This window comes from Rhinoderma darwinii, chromosome 6 (genome assembly GCF_050947455.1).
Source record: "Rhinoderma darwinii isolate aRhiDar2 chromosome 6, aRhiDar2.hap1, whole genome shotgun sequence".
In the NCBI taxonomy this organism is placed as follows: domain Eukaryota; kingdom Metazoa; phylum Chordata; class Amphibia; order Anura; family Rhinodermatidae; genus Rhinoderma; species Rhinoderma darwinii.
Genome location: NC_134692.1, coordinates 15,376,445 through 15,401,401, shown reverse-complemented (window position 1 = coordinate 15,401,401; position 24,957 = coordinate 15,376,445). Strand labels below are relative to the sequence as shown.

Genomic DNA, 24,957 nt, shown 5'->3' with positions numbered 1-24,957 from the left:
GTATGCTGTAGCTTGGCGTTGAGCTGCATCCTCTGGGCTACGGTAGATTCTGATTATAGCTTCACTTATGTCTACTCCAATGGTTTTCTACACAGATAGGGGGGGGGGGGGGGATATTTTGATGCAAAAATGTTAATAATACCCAGTCACTAAAAGCGATTTCAGTCTAAATTAAAAAAAAAGATTGTCCTTGGAAACAAGTCCTTAAGTTTTCGTCTTGTGTGAGATTGTAAAAAAATTCTTCTATTCAATGATTTCATAGTTCTATCACGTCCTGAGAAAGCCGTATACTGCCGGTATGGCTGCAATTACATTTCTATCAGGGGTTGTCACCAAATCTTCCCTGTTACCCATGTAATCCCAAAGTGCTTGTTCTCAATTCTGGAATGGACACTTGGAGGAGGAGGATTCTGGCATTGGATCCTAATTTTTTGCCACATTTTAGGGTCGCAATTGCGGCTGCAGCATCACAACCTGCTGAACAGAACTTAGATCACTAAAGAGCTGTATGGTGACCTAAGTTTGGTTGAGTAGTACCGCATAGGCTCCAAACGTGGCAACCGTAGTATGCGTCCTAAAATGTGGCTGAAATGCGCCAAAGTTCCAAAATTTGCGGATGTGTTGCATTGCATAGGAGTAGTAAGCAAGGCACACTGTAGGTTCTAAGGGCACACTAGGTGGGTGGTCTATATTTGTTTTACTATGAGCCGGTCCCTCATTAGCGCACGCCTCTATGACTTTACATCATATCAAATGGATCTTTCCATCGCCATAATTGGATCTTTGTATAAATGGTTTGGCTGACAGATCTCATCTTTATGATTATTTTCCCTATTCGTAGATTCTGAACTTATCCATGCTTTTATAGATTTGAGGTGCGTGTTCTTTTGCCATAGAAATTTGGATTAAATATGTCTGTCGTCTTATGACTGAAATGAATGGCTTCCAACATATGGACACCTGTAGGGATAGGTTTGCACCTGACATTATTATATAGATTACAGTGTACACTTTTCCACTGACTGTACTGTGTGGCATGTAAGAGCTCAATAAAAACCGCCATATTTGTGGTCTGTGCATCAGCGAAGAGAAGATCTCTCAGTGGTTATACAGCGGAGCAGCCACAAGATCCCGGCGCACATAACTCCTATAACCTATGTACGGTTTATATGGCAGTGAGAAATAAGGGTATGTTCACACAGCCGTAAACGCCCGAAAAACAGCCGAAAAATCGGAAGCAGAACGCCTCCAAACATCTGCCCATTGATTTCAATGGGAAAACGGCGTTCTGTTCCGACGGAGCATTTTTCGCTGAGTTTTTTTACGCGTTAAAAAACGGCCGCGAAGAAGTGCAGGACACTTCTTGGGACGTTTTTGGAGCCGTTTTCCATAGACACTATTGAAAAAAGATCCAAAAACGGCCGTAATAAACGCAGCGAAAAACGCAGCGAAAATCGTGAGTGGCACAAAAAACGTCTGATAATCAGGAGCTGTTTTCTCTTGCATGTGAACATACCCTAACTGTTGGGAGAGCGCCCTATCACGTCTCTCCCATCCCCTTCAACAGCAAAAATCCAACTGATTTTTTTTTTTAAATTGATCTGGTCAACAGCACAGATAGTGTGCACTACAGATCCCAGCATGATCTTCTACTGTCAGAAAGAAATTAACTACATGGATACATTTAGACTTTTTAAACCATAGCATCTCTATTGGCGTCTCATCGAACAGAGAAGGTGGAAGAAAAACACATTGGGTACAATCTGTCCATGCCAATCCGGGCACATTTTTATTTTCTAACCTACAACTTGTACAGTGAGAGCTAGAATCTGATTGGATGCCATGAGCGGCACCACTTAGGACCTTGTTGCCATGGACAGCATTATTACATCACAGAAGCGTCGTCATCCAGTCACGGAATACTCAGCAAGAACGTCAGTGCGAGGCAGGTATCGAGGAGAGAGGAGCGGCTAAGCACTATTGCGATTGTCCCGGCTGGGTTTCTATTTCTTTTATATCTTTTTTATTTATTTTATTTTTTTTACATTTTTGTTAGACCTTCCAGACACACATATCTGAGTGTGTGGAGGAAGAGGCAGCCAGATGGCTGCACCGGGGGCTGCTGGAAAGCTCCAGCCCCGGAGACATCTCCATCGTCCCGGGAAGAGCCCGTACAGCCAGGAGCCTAAACAACATGAGAGGCAGACTGGCTATTTTGGACGTCTAACGTCAGCTTTAAATATCGTGCCATTCATTAAAAAGCTGTGGAAAACACCTGAAAAAGAAGTTGGCCGATACTGGAGACTAAAATCACCACCACCACCACCAGCATCAACATCTGTGGCCAACACCTGCGCAGCAAGCGACGATCCTCAGGTACCAAAACCCACCAAAAGACCAGGTGAGGTCCCTGCCCCATTGCTCAGGAGACCATATGCCTATGAGAACTTTCTTGCAAGACAGTCATCCATCTTGTCAAGTCAGAAAGGGTCAGCAGTGGCAAGATCATCGAGGGTCCGCAGTGCACCTTATGTCGTACCACCGCGCATTAAGGTGACTGCCAGACAGCTGCATGACGACCCACTATGTGTCCTTTTGGGTTGTGATTCACGCAGGATCCTGAGAGCCACGCTGAACAGGACAGTGCCGGATACTCGCAGTTTCTTTGCCAGCGACGAGGGAGAGTATGTCAGGTACACCTTCTCCGGAAATACCATCTTACTGGAGAAGTACACCATACCAAAACATCATGTCACCTCAAAAAGTCTAGTGGTGGAGTCTCCTGCAGCGTGCAACGACCATCTTAGTGCACTAGCTGCTTTTCCAATTGATTGATTTTCCGGTTTTGACCTTGGCTTGATTTTTTGACTATTCTTTTTGACTGCCGCCTGCCCTGACCTCTGCCTGTTTTTTTACTATTCCTATTTGCCGCCTGCCCTGACCCCGGACTGTTTATGGACTACGCTTGTATGCTGCCTGCCCTGACCTCAGCCTGTTCATGGACTATGCTTGTATGCTGCCTGCCCTGACCTCAGCCTGTTTATGGACTACGCTTGTATGCTGCCTGCCCTGACCTCAGCCTGTTCATGGACTATGCTTATTTGCTGCCTGCCCTGCCTGATCCTGGCCCACATATTGACTATGTTTGCTCCCGGCTCCACAAGCACCACTGCTGTGCTGCTTATCAGGGCGCTCCCTGCAAAATATATGTAGTGCCCACCTGCTTTCTAGGCTGAGAATCCTAGATTACCTCGCATCCCGGCTGCTTATGGATAGTCTGGCCTAGATGCAGAGTGCTAGCCATTACACTTATGGAACGTTCTTTAGGTTGTGACCCCTAGACGAGGCTCTAATTCCCACACCACAACTCTACTTCACTGCCTGGGGTCCCCTTTTTATGTCCCCTGTCTACTCCTAGCACACGGGTACCTTCTGTGCTCCCTGCTTTAAAGGCCGGCCAGCCCTGTATATGCTTAGTACCCTTATGTCCATGCTGTTAGTGGATAGTCTGGCCGAGGTCCAGAGTGCTAGCCTTTACACTATGGAACGTACTTTAGGTCATGACCCCTAGACCAGACTCCAAATTCCACACCAGAACTCTCCACTACTGCCTGGGGTCTCCTTTTCATACCCCCTGTGTATCCTCCTAGTACATGGGTAACTTCAGTGCCCCCCTGGTTTCTGGGCTGGCACGCACGGAGCATCCTCAGTTTCCTGACTGCTGATGGACAGTCTGGCCTATACACAGAGTGCTAACCATTACACTATGGAACGTTCTTTAGGTTGTGACCCCTAGACCTTTAATGCTGGTTTTGAATATACTTGCAGTCAAATCGCGTTGTGCCTTGACTGACTAAATAAAACCGCTGCATTTTGGCGCAATAAAATGTTTTTTGGAGTGTAACACGTAAATGTAGCGGAATGGTCATACTGGATCTCATCCCTTACCCAGTGGACGCTGAAACTCTATGGCCTTGACTTGTACCCTCTTCTACAGCTGCATTCAACTGTCCCTGTCATGGTTCACAGCGCTGCAGCCTCCTAAGACGTAGGATATTATAACAGATATAAATATACACAGATAGATATATCAAAAGATGTTCCCTCTGCAACACTATAGGGCAGCAATGGGTAATCATTTTAAAAGTTTGTAAGACTTGTGAGAGTTTTGAAGTGTTGAGAAGATTGAAACCCCCTTTACGTGGGCCGGTCACTACTGCCGTTGTATTCTCTATGTGCAGGGTGGTGTCAAAACCAATGTTGAGAGCGGTACCTGGTGATTTTTAAGCAGATTTTACCTTTTGCACTGATGTACATTTTACTTGATGGGCGCCAACCAGCAGCGGTCTCTTTATTCAACAATTGGACCATTGAACATAAACACTATTGCTGTCCCGCTGGCCCAATCCCTGGGAAAGCTGCTGGACTTTAAGGGGCTCTGGTAAATGACTCTAATTTGACCCTTATATCCGCATTTGTCTCCTCCTAAACAACACAAAGATAATTGTATTTAAGGGCACCCTCCTGTATTAAACAATGCGTTCAGCCTCCTACATTTTACTTGATGGCCTTGTGGAGGTATCAGCACGGCACTACTACTCCCACTATGCCACGCAGAATCCTGCTATAGCATGGGCAAGTCTAAACACAAAGGCAGTCCTGCCAGACTTACTGAATGTTTTCATCGATTGAATAATTGTCAACTGGGGTCTTCATCAGAGACCTCCTCTGCCTGTCACAGTATTTTAGTTGATGTAGGAGAGAGACTCCCTCATCCCTGCACCCTCTGGTAGCTAAGTAGTCCATGAGGTGTTTGTTGAGGGCCCAACCGGGAGAATGTCATATCCCACAGGAAACCATCCTTGCTGCCTCTTCATCTGATCAAAGAAAGATCGAAATGTCCTATATTGTTGTACTGACTCTTAAAGGGCCCATGCCTATCTCTGGGACAACTTACTCTAGTAATTGACTCTACTCTGGACCTCAGTACTAGGATAACTCTATATAAAAAGAAAGAAGAGGCATCCTTTCCATGTCACAGTATTCCAGCTGATGGAGTAGACTTGTTTATCCATGAATCCTCTGCGAACTGAGAAGTTCATAAAGCATCTGTTGAGGCAACTAGAATTGTATAAAATGTAATTAATTGTTGACTCTCTAAAAGAGGAATTGCTCCAATCAGGAGACCATTGCCAAATCACAGAATGAACTGATTAATAAAAATGTGGAAATGGAGGAAGAAATGGAAAAAAACAATTATGGACATAGGAGGACAATCCCTATTCAACCACAATTGACTTTGAGGAATCCTGGATTTGGTCTCTAAGTCACCGACTTCATTAGAATTCTTCATCCAGATGTCTCTACCGTAGAGAAAACACTGGCCCCAAAGCTGAAATATCTTCCCCCAGAGTTGGACTATTTTGACTAATCTCATCATTACACCGAAATTATTGCCTACAAATGAAGATTCCCATCAAACTAATAATGTCGAAAAATATCCATCATTATGTCATCACAACACCTTCTGCAGCTCTGAAAGTCTTGAAGAAAAGGAAACTCCTGACCCATCACCATCGAGAAACTCCGTCACCACCATAAAAGAATAATCCTGGAAACTCATGAATGGACTATAATGGACGGTGATGGTAAGTCTAAATACTCACTGTGTTCCCTGATGATAATTTAGTATGTGCCAATACTTCTTACATGATGTCTCTTCAGGATTCTGTAGTCTGAATTACACGTTCACACGACCACTCTCATTGCTTTACCTTGACCTCTTGGGCTGTGTTCACACATTGCAGTCATATAAAATTTTTTTGTCAAGATTCCATGGCAAAAATGCAGCTTTTTTGCAAAACCACTGTGTCCTTGTTGTCATTTAGTGAAAATCGTTGCAAAAACGGTGATCTGACCGCAATGTATGAACACAGACTTAGGCCTGATTCACACGAACGCTGCGCATCTCGGGCGTGAAAAACAGCAGTCCGAGGTGCATCCGTTCTCAGCGCTGCGGGACGTGATGTCACACATCCCCCATAGTTGAGAGGGATGCGTGATGCGTGAAAAGATAGGACATGTCCTTTTTTCCCACGGACCCTTCACACGGTCCGTTGAAACAACAGCTGTGTGAACGGCCACATTGAATTACATAGGTCCGTAGGACGGCCGCTGTTTCAACAGCTGTCCCCAGGATGTTTAACACGTTCGTGTAAATAAGGCCTTAACTATACACTTTGATGTGATGCTTAATGGAATGTTAGGCCCTGTTCACATTATGTTATAGCCTTCCGGGGGACTTCCGCTGTGTACCCCTTGACGGAAGTCTGAAACGTATCGCACTGTTTAGGTATACAGTGGGAAATGTCGGCGCTACCTGACGGGTGGTGCCCAGGGGAGCTGCTGATGTCACTGCCCATATATGTACAGTTATGTCAGGAGCTACAATGCCGGAGACCCCGGCCAGAGCATCAGCAACATGCAAAATGTCATGTTTCTTGGAATAAAACCAGCGCCACTTTAGGTGGCCATATTGGTTGTCAGCCAGCTAGACCTAATAATGAGAATGATAAGTGACTTCACACAAGAAGACAACTAAAAACGTATATTTAAAGGCAATATTTTCATCTGAGGGGGAAATGCTCATTAATTATCAACTAGTGAAGATCTTTATCTTTAACCCCTTCTTTACATTTTCACATGGAAACGTCATAGAAAGCCAGTGCTTCCCGCATTTTGCTGTATCCATACGTCAAATGGTGGACACCGGCTCAGAAGCTGAGTCAGTGCCAACATCCCTGGGTGTCGGCTGCATGTTACAGCTGACACCATGGGGTAATGGCGAGGACCGAAGTTTGCTCCGATCACCGCCATTAACCCCTTAAATGCAGTGGTCAAAAGTGATCGCTGCATTTAAGGTGTTTGCAGCTCATGGCACCCCAGCAATGAAATTGCCGGGATGCCGGTGGCTACAAAGGCAAGCGGAGGTGAGCGGTATGCCTAGTATGGAAGACTTTCAGGCCCCGACCGGAGGCGGATCCTAAAAGTCTTCCATAGCCGACGGCAAGATGGTGCTGGCACAGGAGCTGAGCCAGAGTCATCAGCGGTGGATGTCAGCTGTATGTTACAGATGACATCCCCCTGTAATGGCAGGAAGTGGAGCTAGCTCCGCTTCCTGCCATTAACCCCTTAGATGCAGTGATCGAAAGCGATTGCTGCATCTTAATGGTTGGATCGGCAGCTCTGCCCTGCAATCGCAGGATTGCTGACCTCTACTATGGCAACAGGACGCCTAACACTAACAATGGCCTCCTGCTTTGCCAATACGGAAGCCGATTAGGCCTCGTCTGGAGGCGAAGCCTAATCGGCTTGCTGTCAGTGAATCACTGACAGATCTAATACATTGCATTACATAGGTAGTGCAATGTCTTAGAAAAATAATCTGACCGTTGGACTTTCAAGTCCCCTAGTGGGACTAAAGAAAAGTGAAAAAAAAAAAAAGTTGTTAAAAGTAAAATAAAAGTTTCAAGTAATAAATTAAAACACAATCACCCTTTTTCCCTTATCAAGTCCTTTATTATTGAAAAAAATTAATAAACCATACATATTTGATATCGCTGCGTCTGCAATGGCCTGAACTATAAAATTATTATGTAAAAAAAACCCGTAAAAAACAATGCCAGAATTTGTTTTTTGGTCACTTTGCGCTACAAAAATTGGAATAAAAAGTGATCAAATAGTCGCATGTATCCAAAAATGGTACCAATATTGCTTGTCCTGCAAAAAAAACAGTCCTCATACAGCTCCGTCAATGAGAAAATTAAAAAGTTATGGTTCTCAGAACACGGCGACAGAAAAAAGACATTCTTTATACAAAAGTAATTTTATTGTGCAAAAAGTTGTAAAACATAAAAAAGTTCTATAAATTATGTATCGCCGGAATCGTACTGACCCGCAGAATAAAGTTAACATGTAATTTATGACGCATGGTGAACGCTGTATAAAAAAACCCATAAAAAACAATGCCAGAATTGCTGTTTTTTGGGTCACCTTGCCTCCCAAAAAAATCAAGTGATCATAAAGTCGCATGTACCCCAAAATGGTACCAATAAAAACTACAGCTCGTTCCACAAACAACAGCCCTCATACCACTACGTCTATGAAAAAATAAATTAGTTAAGGCTCCAATATGTCAGGAAAGAAAAATATTCAGTTGTGCCGGCCCGAGGGAAACATTTCTTCTGTTTCAAAAGGCGATTTATCAAGGCCCTAAAATTATGGAACTAGGAAGGGTAGGGCCCAAACATATGCGGAATGCTTTGGACACGCTGCAATAGTGTGAGGGGCAGAGTATTCAGTCATTTATATTAAGCTTCGGTAATTGCTTGAGAGACAATTACATAGGGAGGTGTTCCTGTATAAGTACCCCTAGGGGTATGACAATATATGTTTCTCCCAAATGGTATTTTGAAGATGCTGACAACATACTTACCCATGCTATTCCTCTTTGGTATCTTGGTAACTGCTATTCTAGTAATTTCCTGACTGATTTTCGTTTCATTTTTGTAAATCATCTGGAAATCTGATATAAGGTGACATCATGTACGCTGTTATTTGGTCATTTTTACCTACAGATTGTTTGGAAAAAACATCACTATAGAACTCAGGATTGTTCTCAAATAAGAGAAATGTCAATTTTATATTATTTAAAGGCCAAGTTTCTCTTTTGCAGGACATTATTACTGTCTTAGCCATTATAACTGTTGGGGTCACTATCTGGCATTATTGTTTTTAGGGGCAGTATTGAGTCGTGCTAGAAGAAATCATCATGGTAGTCTAGGACGGATAAAGAAGAAAAGGGAAAGTGAATGACTCAAATCATAGAAGACGTCACCTGTGAGTCCAAACCTTTCCCATTAATGTGTCTAACAAATCACCTCTAAATGAATAGAATTGTTGTTATGTTTAATTGAATGTGAAAACATTGTAACATAATTAGGAGGGGGGGCACTCATGAAGCCTTTGCACTGGGACCACCAATGTTTTAAAATGGACGTTTTAGAGGAGGTTCCCGAGCAGGAGATGCTCCACTATGACATCTTCCTTTCGTAAGGGTATGTTCAAACATGGAAAAGCACACAGCGTATCCGCCCTGTGGGCCGCAGAGAATTCTGGACGAAAAACCGCACCAAATTGTGGTGCAGTTTTTCAACCGGAATGTCTGCTGCGGAAAATTGCCCCTTACGTAGCCATTGCGATGTGTCCCACTGCAGCCCGGCCTTCTGGGATGACGTTTTATCCCATGTGACTGTTGCAGCCTATGCTTTGCTGCAGCGGTCACATGGGATGAAACGTTATCCCAGGAGGTCGGTCTGGATGAAGAAACACAGAATTCTGGGTAAGTATAGGATTCTTTTTTTCTGAATTTCGATTTATGCGGTGGAATCGCTGCTTTTCTTTTTTGTAAAAAAACATAACATCTGCTATTTGTTGCAGGATTTACCCCCCATTGAATTCAATGGGGAAAACCTGCAACAAAAAAGCAGCGATTCCGGAAACGCAATTGACACGCTGCGGATTAAAAACTGCACCGCACGTCATTTCTGAGCGTTTTTTTCAGTTTATCATTTACGCAGAGTGTGGAGGAGATTTGTTCAAACCTCATCCACTCGGCTCCTACTTTATTATGCTGCAGATTTTCTGCATGAAATTAGTTGTGGAGAATCTGCAGTATTTGCACAACGTGTAAACTTACCCTAATAGCACATATAGAAGAGGGATGTCTTCCTGATACAACTACATAATCACTATTCCATAAGGCCCCTATAGATTGCAGCCACTGATCTATTTTGTTTGTCCCCCCCCAGTTCAGCCCTTCAGGAGCCGTTTAGTGGGTGTAATATTATGGTCTCTATAATTTGACTTTCCTGTACTATATATTATGTTTGTATTGACTTGGGAATATTTACATTCACATTATTTTATTTAGTAAAATGTAATATGTTCAGAATTCAGTAAGATTTGGGCTTTCATTGAACGCTGAGATTATAATGTAATGTTACACTAACATAAATCTAATTTTATTTCAATATCTTTCCAGGCCCAGAAATCCAAGTCTTTGAACGTTGTGCCCCTTATGTTTTATACCACCAGTGATTTACACATTTTATCACCATTCATCTCAGGTAATGACAGAAAGCAGTGGAGGGATCAGAAAATCAATGTGTAAAGAATGTAATGTTCTCTCAGAGTTGGGGCTCATTCATACGAGAATATATGTAGTCCGTGTGACAGCCGTTAAAACAACCACCGTCACACAGACACATGTACTTCAATGGGGCCGCTCACACGACCGTTGTTTCAATGGAGCGTATGAAGGGTTCGTGAAAAATAGGACATGCATCCCTCCATAGACTCTAGTCCAGGGGTCTCAAACTCGGCCGGGTAAGTGGGCCACATATAGAATAAAAGGGAAGTTGACGGGCCGCATTACTTTCAAATTTGATATAATACAAAATTATTGCTAATCAATTAGTTATTTGAACTACTATAACACTATATTACTATAATAACAACAACAACAACAATACTACATCACTATAATAATAACAACAACACTACATTACTATAATAATAACAACAACACTACATCACTATAATAATAGAGCTAGGTTTAAAGAGAGAATTCTCCACGTGCTTATTTCAACAATCCAGTTTTCCAGTTTAAGTGTCGCTAAATGCAGTCCGGGGGATCAGTTGGCAGCGTTTGGCAGACACACATGTCAAGATTGGGCAGCCCCTTTTTAAATAGTGCAACAGAGTCCTCTGTAGATAATGTCACAGTGCCCTCTGTAGATAATGTCACAGTGCCCTCTGTAGATGCTGCCACAGTGCCCTCTGTAGATGCTGCCACAGTGCCCTCTGTAGATAATGTCACAGTGCCCTCTGTAGATAATGCCACAATGCCCTCTGTAGATAATGTCACAGTGCCCTCTGTAGATAATGCCACAGTGCCCTCTGTAAATAATGCCACAGTGCCCTCTGTAGATAATGCCACAGTGCCAGCTGTAGATACTGCCACAGTGCCCCCTGTAGATACTGCCAATGTGCCCTCTGTAGATAATACCACAGTGCCCTCTGTAGATAATGCCACAATGCCCTCTGTAGATAATGCAACACACCCCTAGATAATGCCACAGTGTCCTCTGTAGATACTGCCACACACACTTGTAGATGCTGCCACAGTGCCCTCTGTAGACGCTGCCACAGTGCCCTCTGTAGACGCTGCCACAGTGCCCTCCGTAGACGCTGCCACAATGCCCTCTGCAGAAGCTGCCACAGTGCCCTTTGCACATAGCCGCTTCTAGCACTCTACCTGGGATTCCAGCTCTGCTACTGACATCACTGTCCATATATGGACATGGATGTCAGGGGCAACCCCAGAGCTGTTGTCCCAGGCAGAGCGCTAGTAGGCTCTTCCTGGGACTCCAGCTGTGCTCCTGACATCACTGGGACTCCTGCTCTGGAGAAGCCCCTGACATCACTGTCAATGTATGGACAGCGATCTCAGTGGCTTCCCCAGAGTCCCGGAGCAGAGCCTATACTAGCGCTCTGCCCGGAACTCCAGCTCTGGGGAAGCCCGAGACATCGCTGTCTATATGTGGACAGCGATGACAGAAGATTCCACAGAGTCCCGGAGCAGAGCCTTTACTAGCGGTCTGCCCGGGACTCCGCTCTGGGGAAGACCCTGACAACACTGTCCATATATGGACAGCGATGTCAGGGAATTCCACAGAGTCCCGGAGCAGAGCCTATACTAGTGCTCTGCAGGGGACACACACACGCACACATACACACTCACACACCTGTACTGTAGGTATAAACTGCTTTAAAAAGGACTTATCAGTGTATACTTGTAATCTGGAGAATCTTTTCTTGGAACTCTGCGTTGTGCTGTTCCTCTGTTATTCATCTTAGAAATGTATGAATAAATTAAAAACTGCCTCTTATTAATCCCCTTGTCAAAGGGGCTTGTCCCTACACACACTGAAACTGTCCAATCAGTGCTGGCAATATTAGACAGTGTAGAGACACACCCTATTCACAGGGATAATGCTAACATCCAGTTGTTAATTTATTCATACATTTCCAGGAGGAACATGCTGTTCCAGATGGCAAGACAAATTTTGTCTGGAAGTTGCGTATGGAAGTATAGTATGCAGCCCAGACTTCTGTGGTTCCTACCATACTTCCACATGTCACTTTCAGAAGAAAGTAGTCTTGCTCGGAAGGAGAGAAGGAAGTGTTGTTCCAGCGCTGCATGAAGTTTTAAAATGGAAACAGGTTTCCAAGTTTAATGGTATTCAATTAAAAAATAGTCCAGAGGTATAGTCCTGATGTGAGGGTAAGCGGGCGGTAGTCCTCAGAGCCTACGCGTTTCGGATGCTACTGCATCCTTAGTCTTGGCTGTAATGTCTGTTTTGAAAAGCGCGCGTTGTCTCATTTTTATCCTCGTCTCTGAGATACAGCTGATTGCTGAGTGCGTTCCACTGTTGTTAACCATTTGGAACGCAAACCGGAAGTGAAAGTAGTAACTACCCATTGTGTTGTTTATATTTTCATTTGCGTACTGTAAGCTGACAGCTGAGTCAGTATTGTGATTTGGGGTATAAGGTTGTATAGGTTCGACCTAACATGGGCTTACTTCACACTCCAGGTGATGTTTATCGTGTGGAGTAGAAGCTTGATAGACGGAAGGTCTCGTAATTCACCCCTCCCCTGTGGCTCGGATGACTTCCTAACAGACAGTGATGTATATGAAGTAGGTAAGTGTTATATATATTTGTTTAAATGGAATACTACTTGGTCATAGTTATTTTGTATCGTCATACAAATGTTAACATCTTTTCTTTTGATTTATGGAATGGTATGTATTGTGATGTCTGTAGGTGGTACGTTATTTGATAATTGCTGTAAGTGGGTAGTAATAATGTATACTAATAAACGGTGTTATTAGAGGGGTTTTCTCCATGTTCCCAGGAGACGGACGCGCACTTTTGGATAATGAGGAACTGACGTGGGAGGGAGGTGAGGGTAGGACAACAACTGGAGCAAAAATAGTGTGTGATATAAAACATGATTAATGAGTGTAACTAACGAAAAAGTGGTTTAAAAAATATGAACAGTGGTGTACATAGCAAAAAGCACATGTTATGTATGCACAGACTGTAAATATACAGGGAAGGGAGTCTTGGAGAACCATGGAGTTGGATCTTTCTTATAGTTAGATTATTATTATATTATCTTTTAATATGATTTCGTTCTTGGGTTATTAATACTGAAACATTAAATCTCTTCTGAGATTGAGGCCATCTGGATATCTGGTTTTTAATCTGTAAATCCAGTATGCCTCCCTGAGGTGGGTTTTGTGTTTAAGGTCGCCTCCCCTTTTGGGGGGGTAGATTTTTTCGATAGCATAACAGCGTAAATTTTTTGTGTTACGGTTGTGTTGTACAATAAAATGTTTTGAGACATTGGAGATGTTAGTGATATTGATATTTCTCACGTAACTGAGATGTTCGAGAATTCTTGTCTTTAATTTTCTGTTTGTACAACCCACATATTTTAGTTGCCATTCCGTACATTCAATAACGTAAATAACAGATTCACTGTTACAATTGATATAATTCTGGATACTGTATGTATCTGTTTGTGTGGAGTTACTAAATGTTTTGGTTGGATGGGCAAAAGAGCAAGTCTTGCATGGATGCTGCCCACATCTGTAAAAACCTTTTGTTTCTAGCCATGTTGTTTTAATATTTTCGTTTGGTGTGAACAGTGACGGAGACAACACGCTGCCTAGAGAGGGTGCCTTTCTTGCCACAATACGACAACCTTCGGCCAGAATAGAGCGTAGACTATCGTCTTCTTGGAGGATAGGTAAGTTGTTGGTAACTAACTTTTTGATTTGCATAAACTGGTTACTTTGTTGCAAGATTAAAGTAGGTTGGTTGTCCTTAGATGGAATTTTGGAACTTTTTTTAGTATGTTTTTTACTGTATGCAAGTAAGTCGGTTCTGGGTATTTTGGTCATGATTTCACTTGCTCTATTTAGTGACCATGTGGGATACCCTCTTGCTCTAAGTCTGGTTTTGATTTCATTTTGTTCAACTTCAAATTGACTGTGGGAGGTGCAATTTCGTTTTGCACGATGCAACTCCCTCACTGGTATGGCCTTTATGGTCTGTATTAAATGATTACTTCTTGCATGAAGGATATTATTTGAGGAGGTAGGTTTTCGGTGAGTCTGGGTAGAAATTATTTGCCCTTCTTTGCCTTTTAATTCAAGATCTAAAAATACGATATTGGTGGAATCAAAGTTATAAGTGAATTTGAGGTTGCAGTGATTTTGGTTAAGGGTTTCTACAAAGGCAGGGATGATGTCAGTGTCCCCTTTCCAGATAAGTAAAATATCGTCAATATACCTTCCGTACCATTCAATACAGTGGCCATATGTGTTATCGGTAGAAAAAATGTAGGACTGTTCCCACCAGGACATGACTAAATTGGCTATCGATGGAGAAAATTTGGCACCCATGGATACGCCCTTAAGTTGAAGATAGTATTTTGTGTCAAATTGGAAGTAGTTATTGGTCATTAAAAACATGAGTACTTCCAGAATGAATATTTGGAAATTTTTTTCATACATGCTATGTTTGGTTAAGTGGTAGTCAAGGGCGGCATAAGCTATGTGATGAGGGATAGAGGTATATAAGGACACGACATCACATGTGAGCCATGTGTAGTTTTTTTCCCATCTTTTGTGACATAATGAATTAAGGACATTTTTGGTGTCCTTTAAAAATCCGGGAGCTGTTTGTGCTAATGGTTGCAGTAGTGTGTCTAGCCATTCTGACAATCGTTCCAAAATTGACCCAATGCCTGAGACAATTGGTCTCATTGGAGGTGGAAAAATTAACTTGTGGGTCTTTGGGAGTGCATGAATAATTGGCGTAATGGGTTGATCAACAAGAATGAATTCAGCTTGTTTTTTGTTTATAAAGCCTCCTCGTTGACCGTCATTTAAGAGTTTGTTCATGCGATTTTTTATATTGTCTACTGGGTTCTTCTCTAGCACCCTATAGGTTGTTTTGTCAGATAGCAAGTTGGTAATGGATTGTTTATAATCGTTCTTATTCATTACAGTAACACTACCTCCTTTATCAGCCATTTTTATCACTATGTCTTTGTTGTCATGTAAGGACTTGACCGCTTGTTTGTGTTTGGTCGTCATATTGGTTGTTGGATGTTGAAATTTGAGGCTATCCGCCAAGTTTTGCAATTCTTTTTCCATTACCGTTTGGAAACGGTCCATTGAGTCTGTTCGTGAGTTCGTTGGATAGAACTTAGGGTTGGAGGTATGAAAATTCGGAGCTGTAGTCACCGTTTGATTATGAGTTTCTGTACGTAAGTGATCTAAACACGCTAGGGTGGTAAGTTCTTGAAAAGAGAATTGGTCTAAACTAGGCGGTGGGTGAGCTGGAAGGACAAATTCTTCAACAAGAATAGTAGGAGGAGATGAAGTTGGAACATCATCCGGAGGGATATTCTCCTGCGTTAGGAAATGTTTTTTCACAGTCAAATTTCGGATAAATTTATTAATGTCCAGTAATGTATTAAATAGGTTGAAGTTATTTTTTGGAGCAAAATTGAGGCCCAAGGATAGAACTTCAGTTTGTTCCGTGGTTAGAGTGAAGGAGGATAGGTTGGTAACATTCATTTCTAGTACTGTTGAAATTTCCGGGGGCGGAGGCAACGGTTGAAGTCCTGGTTTATTCGATTTGTGCTTCCTGCCCCCCCTCCTGCCTCGTTTTTTGACTGGTGACTTGAGTTTTGTGTTCTATGGGCAGAGTATGGGCGAGTCCTTGTATTGTCATCTTCTGACAAACCATCAGCGGAATCCGGTTCTGTGGAGCTGAAACTCACTCTGTTTGGTAAATCTCTGTATTGGTTGCGATATTGGTTGCGTTTTTTGAGGATGGGTCTCGGTCTTGTATAATTTCTCGTTCTCTGGCTCCAATTATAAATTTCGTTATGTGTATAGTCTCTTATGTCTCGCTGGAACTTGCTTTTTTTTGTTTCAGCAATGGATTGATCCAGTTTATCAATGGCAGTCGTTGTTCGATTTTGAAGAAGAGAAAAGGAAGGTGAGTCTGAAAAAACATCAATTGATTTTCTAATGTCAGTGATGTTGATGTCAAATTCAGATAGTTTAAGCTCCTCTTGTTTGGTAATTAGTTTCATCAAACTCATGGAACATGTGGAGAGGGTCTGGTTCCATTCCTTTTGAAAATCTTCGGTATAGATGAAAGTTGGAGTTTTCCTGAGGCGTAGACCTCTGGGTATCATATCTTTTGCGATATAATTCTTTAACGTTGTGAGGTCCCACCAGATTTTAGCCTGTTGTGCGAGGTGCTTTTCTAAGGTGTGAAACAAATCTTCCAACTCTTGGTTGTTTTCGGTATGATTGCCATGATTGCCAAAAACTTTTTCAGCTAGTTCTGAGCGAGTGATTTGAACCCCAGGGGGCATGTTGGCAGATTGATGCATCATATTGTGACCAAGAAAGTTCTCCAGGACACAGGTACAAAATATAGTGAATTTAAAAGCAATGTGATTCACAGTATAAAACCAGCGTATTCGTTCCAATAATATATATAGTTTTTGTTAGTTGTTTAGACCCTTGTATTATTGAAGGTTATATATAGTCACGCTTAGGATGCACACATCTATTTTGGATCCTCCGGTGTTCTGTGTTAGAACATGAGAGAGTACTATAGGGAGCTCGTAGGAAAAGCCGATGATTGTCACAAAAATAGAAGAAGAAGGGGGAGGGATCCTCCAGCTCACCTGACACTATGAAATGTGTCTCAGCAGCGCCCGGAATCTCGTGTCGGCACACGTTCAAAAGCACGGAAGGAGAGAAGGAAGTGTTGTTCCAGCGCTGCATGAAGTTTTAAAATGGAAACAGGTTTCCAAGTTTAATGGTATTCAATTAAAAAATAGTCCAGAGGTATAGTCCTGATGTGAGGGTAAGCGGGCGGTAGTCCTCAGAGCCTACGCGTTTCGGATGCTACTGCATCCTTAGTCTTGGCTGTAATGTCTGTTTTGAAAAGCGCGCGTTGTCTCATTTTTATCCTCGTCTCTGAGATACAGCTGATTGCTGAGTGCGTTCCACTGTTGTTAACCATTTGGAACGCAAACCGGAAGTGAAAGTAGTAACTACCCATTGTGTTGTTTATATTTTCATTTGCGTACTGTAAGCTGACAGCTGAGTCAGTATTGTGATTTGGGGTATAAGGTTGTATAGGTTCGACCTAACATGGGCTTACTTCACACTCCAGGTGATGTTTATCGTGTGGAGTAGAAGCTTGATAGACGGAAGGTCTCGTAATTCACCCCTCCCCTGTGGCTCGGATGACTTCCTAACAGACAGTGATGTATATGAAGTAGGTAAGTGTTATATATATTTGTTTAAATGGAATACTACTTGGTCATAGTTATTTTGTATCGTCATACAAATGTTAACATCTTTTCTTTTGATTTATGGAATGGTATGTATTGTGATGTCTGTAGGTGGTACGTTATTTGATAATTGCTGTAAGTGGGTAGTAATAATGTATACTAATAAACGGTGTTATTAGAGGGGTTTTCTCCATGTTCCCAGGAGACGGACGCGCACTTTTGGATAATGAGGAACTGACGTGGGAGGGAGGTGAGGGTAGGACAACAACTGGAGCAAAAATAGTGTGTGATATAAAACATGATTAATGAGTGTAACTAACGAAAAAGTGGTTTAAAAAATATGAACAGTGGTGTACATAGCAAAAAGCACATGTTATGTATGCACAGACTGTAAATATACAGGGAAGGGAGTCTTGGAGAACCATGGAGTTGGATCTTTCTTATAGTTAGATTATTATTATATTATCTTTTAATATGATTTCGTTCTTGGGTTATTAATACTGAAACATTAAATCTCTTCTGAGATTGAGGCCATCTGGATATCTGGTTTTTAATCTGTAAATCCAGTATGCCTCCCTGAGGTGGGTTTTGTGTTTAAGGTCGCCTCCCCTTTTGGGGGGGTAGATTTTTTCGATAGCATAACAGCGTAAATTTTTTGTGTTACGGTTGTGTTGTACAATAAAATGTTTTGAGACATTGGAGATGTTAGTGATATTGATATTTCTCACGTAACTGAGATGTTCGAGAATTCTTGTCTTTAATTTTCTGTTTGTACAACCCACATATTTTAGTTGACATTCCGTACATTCAATAACGTAAATAACAGATTCACTGTTACAATTGATATAATTCTGGATACTGTATGTATCTGTTTGTGTGGAGTTACTAAATGTTTTGGTTGGATGGGCAAAAGAGCAAGTCTTGCATGGATGCTGCCCACATCTGTAAAAACCTTTTGTTTCTAGCCATGTTGTTTTAATATTTTCGTTTGGTGTGAACAGTGACGGAGACAACACGCTGCCTAGAGAGGGTGCCTTTCTTGCCACAATACGACAACCTTCGGCCAGAATAGAGCGTAGACTATCGTCTTCTTGGAGGATAGGTAAGTTGTTGGTAACTAACTTTTTGATTTGCATAAACTGGTTACTTTGTTGCAAGATTAAAGTAGGTTGGTTGTCCTTAGATGGAATTTTGGAACTTTTTTTAGTATGTTTTTTACTGTATGCAAGTAAGTCGGTTCTGGGTATTTTGGTCATGATTTCACTTGCTCTATTTAGTGACCATGTGGGATACCCTCTTGCTCTAAGTCTGGTTTTGATTTCATTTTGTTCAACTTCAAATTGACTGTGGGAGGTGCAATTTCGTTTTGCACGATGCAACTCCCCCACTGGTATGGCCTTTATGGTCTGTATTAAATGATTACTTCTTGCATGAAGGATATTATTTGAGGAGGTAGGTTTTCGGTGAGTCTGGGTAGAAATTATTTGCCCTTCTTTGCCTTTTAATTCAAGATCTAAAAATACGATATTGGTGGAATCAAAGTTATAAGTGAATTTGAGGTTGCAGTGATTTTGGTTAAGGGTTTCTACAAAGGCAGGGATGATGTCAGTGTCAGTGCACCTCCCACAGTCAATTTGAAGTTGAACAAAATGAAATCAAAACCAGACTTAGAGCAAGAGGGTATCCCACATGGTCACTAAATAGAGCAAGTGAAATCATGACCAAAATACCCAGAACCGACTTACTTGCATACAGTAAAAAACATACTAAAAAAAGTTCCAAAATTCCATCTAAGGACAACCAACCTACTTTAATCTTGCAACAAAGTAACCAGTTTATGCAAATCAAAAAGTTAGTTACCAACAACTTACCTATCCTCCAAGAAGACGATAGTCTACGCTCTATTCTGGCCGAAGGTTGTTGTCGTATTGTGGCAAGAAAGGCACCCTCTCTAGGCAGCGTGTTGTCTCCGTCACTGTTCACACCAAACGAAAATATTAAAACAACATGGCTAGAAACAAAAGGTTTTTACAGATGTGGGCAGCATCCATGCAAGACTTGCTCTTTTGCCCATCCAACCAAAACATTTAGTAACTCCACACAAACAGATACATACAGTATCCAGAATTATATCAATTGTAACAGTGAATCTGTTATTTACGTTATTGAATGTACGGAATGGCAACTAAAATATGTGGGTTGTACAAACAGAAAATTAAAGACAAGAATTCTCGAACATCTCAGTTACGTGAGAAATATCAATATCACTAACATCTCCAATGTCTCAAAACATTTTATTGTACAACACAACCGTAACACAAAAAATTTACGCTGTTATGCTATCGAAAAAATCTACCCCCCCAAAAGGGGAGGCGACCTTAAACACAAAACCCACCTCAGGGAGGCATACTGGATTTACAGATTAAAAACCAGATATCCAGATGGCCTCAATCTCAGAAGAGATTTAATGTTTCAGTATTAATAACCCAAGAACGAAATCATATTAAAAGATAATATAATAATAATCTAACTATAAGAAAGATCCAACTCCATGGTTCTCCAAGACTCCCTTCCCTGTATATTTACAGTCTGTGCATACATAACATGTGCTTTTTGCTATGTACACCACTGTTCATATTTTTTAAACCACTTTTTCGTTAGTTACACTCATTAATCATGTTTTATATCACACACTATTTTTGCTCCAGTTGTTGTCCTACCCTCACCTCCCTCCCACGTCAGTTCCTCATTATCCAAAAGTGCGCGTCCGTCTCCTGGGAACATGGAGAAAACCCCTCTAATAACACCGTTTATTAGTATACATTATTACTACCCACTTACAGCAATTATCAAATAACGTACCACCTACAGACATCACAATACATACCATTCCATAAATCAAAAGAAAAGATGTTAACATTTGTATGACGATACAAAATAACTATGACCAAGTAGTATTCCATTTAAACAAATATATATAACACTTACCTACTTCATATACATCACTGTCTGTTAGGAAGTCATCCGAGCCACAGGGGAGGGGTGAATTACGAGACCTTCCGTCTATCAAGCTTCCACTCCACACGATAAACATCACCTGGAGTGTGAAGTAAGCCCATGTTAGGTCGAACCTATACCCCAAATCACAATACTGACTCAGCTGTCAGCTTACAGTACGCAAATGAAAATATAAACAACACAATGGGTAGTTACTACTTTCACTTCCGGTTTGCGTTCCAAATGGTTAACAACAGTGGAACGCACTCAGCAATCAGCTGTATCTCAGAGACGAGGATAAAAATGAGACAACGCGCGCTTTTCAAAACAGACATTACAGCCAAGACTAAGGATGCAGTAGCATCCGAAACACGTAGGCTCTGAGGACTACCGCCCGCTTACCCTCACATCAGGACTATACCTCTGGACTATTTTTTAATTGAATACCATTAAACTTGGAAACCTGTTTCCATTTTAAAACTTCATGCAGCGCTGGAACAACACTTCCTTCTCTCCTTCCGTGCTTTTGAACGTGTGCCGACACGAGATTCCGGGCGCTGCTGAGACACATTTCATAGTGTCAGGTGAGCTGGAGGATCCCTCCCCCTTCTTCTTCTAAAGTAGTCTTGCTGTCTTGAAAGTGCCAGCATGGAAGTAATGGTATGTACCACATAGGCCTAGGGTGAGGACCATTCTTCCATATGTCACTTTATTCTATCTTTTTTTTTTCTTTTTAATTATAATTAGGTTTATGATTTATTTTTCCATTGTAGAACCGTTGACAGTCTGGATGACCCACAGGAGGATTCTGATAACACCCAAATTGAGGCACTAGTGGTGGAATCGGCTGAGAGGAGCACCAGCACCTCCCAGTAACAAATCCCTGAGGAAGTCAACATTCTAAAAATTTCAGAGTGGCTGCAGACACGCGGCCAAATCGCCTTGCACCGTGCTGTAGTAGGGGCGTAGCGACACTGCACCCACAACCAAACCTGATACACGAGCCATGATTGACACCAGCGTGCTCGACTATCTGAATCAGAGCAACGATGAAGGTCCGGAGGCTATCTTCCTTCGCAGGTCTCGTGTCCCAACTCCAACATGTGCCAAAAGACCGCCAGCTACGCTGTCAGAACATGTTAATGCCATTGGTCTGTGCTATTGTACATTTAGTTTTTGCACCAGTGATACTTGTTTCATTTGTTTATTCAATATGAATGTTCTTTAAAAAAAAATGTCTGCTGTCATTTTTAAGTTACTTGTTTTGGATCGGGTGGTTGGTGGATTATGTCCCAGTATTAGAAATTAATGACTTATCCTCAGGAAAGACCCTCAATATTAGATCAATGTTGGAGCCACACAACACCACCAGACAGCTGTTCAATTGTTCCGGTGCCGGAGCTACAACGAAACAGCTGATATGCGGCAGTGCCTGGTGTTGTACCAACACTGATCTGATATTGAGGGCGAGTAACGCATCATGCACACGACCGTGTGCGCCGGCTGAGTCCCGTCAGTGATCCGAGGAAAGATAGAACATGTCCTATCTTTCCTCAGATCGGAGACTCGGATCATTTTTCACTGACCCGATTCACCCGCTAAAGTGAATGGGTCCCTGAAGACTATCGGGTGCCACTCAATTGCCGTCAAAAGCGGCCCACGTGGCACAATGGTCGTGTGCATGAGGCATAAGGGTTATCAATAGCGAAATCTCTTGGGTTGGTGGGTTGTCTATAAGGGCTTGTTCACATCTACATTGGAGGTTATTTTCGCAGCCTCTGTCACAGATTCCATCAAAAACAGTGTAGAGAAAAGTCCACATGCGGAACTTTTTTTTCTCCACTTAAAATGCGTAGTCCCAAACGGACCACATTATATTCAATGACATCTGTTTTGCTCTGTTCAGTTATGTGCCGAATCCAGCACTTCGTAACGGAGCAGAACAACTGAAACAACAACAATGATGTGAATTGCACCCTACCGGAGTAAAGACAACGGGTTGAGCAGGAAACAAAAAGACGCATCCATAGTGTTGAGTTTGTGACGGCTTGTTGCAGCTTGTCTTATGTTTTTTGAGTTTAATGAAACACATCAAAGCCACAACACAGTGAATTTTTGGTTTCTGTTTCCAGCAGAGTCCGTTGTGTAAAATTGCTCTTTTCATTCAAGGTTTTCAATAAAAAGAAAATTAAATGAACAGATGCTACTTACCTTTCCATGGGTCCAATATTGTTTGGCTGATAGCAGACACATGAACACTCTGAAGACATTTTGTATTTATTTTATTTTAATGAGGTATTGGAAAGTATTTCTGACAAAATTTCAATGTTGATATTATATATGAAATATGTAAAATTGTATATAAAATAATAATAAATGTAGTAAAAATTGTGTCCATACCAATCTAAAAAATATGGCATTTTGCCAGTAATACCGCATCTCACAAGACCACGTCAAGGGTCTTCATTCTCTTGCGAGTTCCTACACTAACTAAACGGGAACATTAAAATTAACTAGGAAACAGCTAAACTAAACAGTCCGGAGTCCAAACGAAGTTAATGACCGCCACGGATATCGTTCAGCTGCCATGGAACTGCTCCCTCAGAAGAGATGAAGAAGTCAGCATAAAGTCCCTGGATAACCAGTCCTGATGTTCCAGGTCGTCCATGCAGGGTCTGGTCCAGTGTCCGGTGAGGTAGTCACGTATTGGTCCAGATCACCATCCAAGGCAGCATTGTGGATCCTGGTGAAATTGTGGAAGACCACAGAGGCTTGAATCACCAGGGTCGCATTGTCCGGATCCGTCTGTATGGACGACATGAACACCATCCATTTGTTGAAAAGTTTTCTGAAGGCGCACTCCGACCGACTCTGGTCACCTGGTAGTTAAAAAGGCGCCTCCAGTTGTACAAAGCTCGCCTTGGAAAGGGCCGCATCACATAGGGTGAGAGAGAAAACCCTTCGTCAGCCAGAAGATTGGAAGCCCTGAAGATGTGGGCATCAGTATCAGGTTCGGCTCCAGGTTTATGTGGTCCCTTGGGCGACACAGACTTAGTAGGCCCCTTTGCGGGGGAGCTCACGGCAGCAGTTAAATGGCAGAAAACTTCACTTTGTGCCCCCATATAGACATTAGGCCCTGTTTATGCCCCCATATAGAAGTTAGGCCATCGGTTTGTACCCCCATAAATGTTGTGCCCTCTGTAGATAGTGCCACACAGACCCCCCTCCCAGGTAGTGTCACACAGCCCCCCATCCCAGGTAGTGCCACACAGCCCTCTCCTCCCAGGTATTGTCACACTCCCCCCCAGGTAGTGTCACACAGCCTCCACTTCCTGGTAGTGCTACACATCTCCCCCTCCCAGGTAGTGCCACTCAGCCCCCACCTCCCAGGTAGTGCCACACAGCCCCCCCTCCCAGGTAGTGCCACACAGCCCCCACCTCCCAGGTAGTGCCCCACAGCCCTCCACCTAGGTAGTGCCACACAGCCCCCTCCTCGCAGGTAGTGCCACACAGCCCCCTCCTCCCAGGTAGTGCCACACAGCTCCCCTTCCTGGTAGTGCCACACAGCCACCCTCTCTGTTAGTGCCACACAGCCACCCTCCCTGTAGGTAGCGCCTTTGAGACTTCCTCTAGTAGTGGAATTTCCAGCCAGAGCATTGCCGACGCTCTGGCTGGGGATTCCGCTTCAGGAGAAGCCCCTGACGTCACTGTCCATATATGGACAGTGTTGTCAGGGGCAACCTCAGAGCCATAGTCCCGGCAGAGCACTGCTAGCACTCTGCCTGGGACTACTGCTCTGCTCCTTACATCACTGTCCATATATGAATAGTGATGTCCTGAGCAGAGCTGAAATCCAAGGCAGAGCACTAGTAAAGGCTCTGCTCCGATACTCTGGCTTTGGGGAAGCCCCTGACATCACTGTGCATATACGGCTAGTGATGTCAGGGGCAACCCCAGAGCCAAAGTCCCGGGCAGAGCGCTATTGGCACTCTGCCTGGCACACTGCTCTGCTCCTGACAACACTGTCCATATATGGACAGTGATGTCAGGGGCTTCCCCAGAGACGGAGTCCCAGAGAAGAGCCGCTAGCGATCTGCCTTGATCTCCTTCTTTCCTCCTGACATCACTGTCCATATATGTTCGCCGGCCATGATCAGCAGTGCTTTGCATGGACCCCAAAATTCACAATTAGGCTATGTTCACACAGCGCGGAAACGCTGTGTAAAGGTAAGCAGCGTATCTGCCCTGGAGCCCACAGGGAACTCCGGACAAAAAAACTGCACCAAATTGTGGTGCAGATTTTCAGCCAATGAGATTGCTGTAGAAAACAGCCCATAAAAAAACCCAAAAAACTATACTTACCTGTAGCCATGGTGATGCGTCACTCTGACATCATGCAGCCCGGACTCCTGGGATGACGTTTCATCCCATGTG

The 24,957-nt window shown here is 42.8% G+C and overlaps 1 protein-coding gene and 1 long non-coding RNA gene across 6 annotated transcripts in view; one reads left to right on the top strand and one right to left on the bottom strand.

The window, feature by feature from the left end:
• THSD7B (thrombospondin type 1 domain containing 7B) overlaps positions 1-24,957 on the bottom strand; it is a 406,197-nt gene that overhangs the window by 216,411 nt on the left and 164,829 nt on the right. The window lies entirely within an intron of this gene.
• On the top strand, positions 1,955-21,707 carry LOC142655286 (uncharacterized). Of its 5 annotated transcripts, none has more exons than XR_012849465.1 (7): positions 2,412-5,648; positions 8,798-8,898; positions 10,103-10,187; positions 12,719-12,823; positions 13,841-13,941; positions 16,146-16,208; positions 21,297-21,707. It is a non-coding gene; the product is annotated as an uncharacterized LOC142655286 (long non-coding RNA). The 5 variants fall into 5 exon arrangements; XR_012849463.1 differs by having other exon boundaries at positions 12,719-12,827; XR_012849466.1 differs by lacking the exons at positions 12,719-12,823; positions 13,841-13,941; positions 16,146-16,208 and adding an exon at positions 1,955-2,376 and having other exon boundaries at positions 5,534-5,648.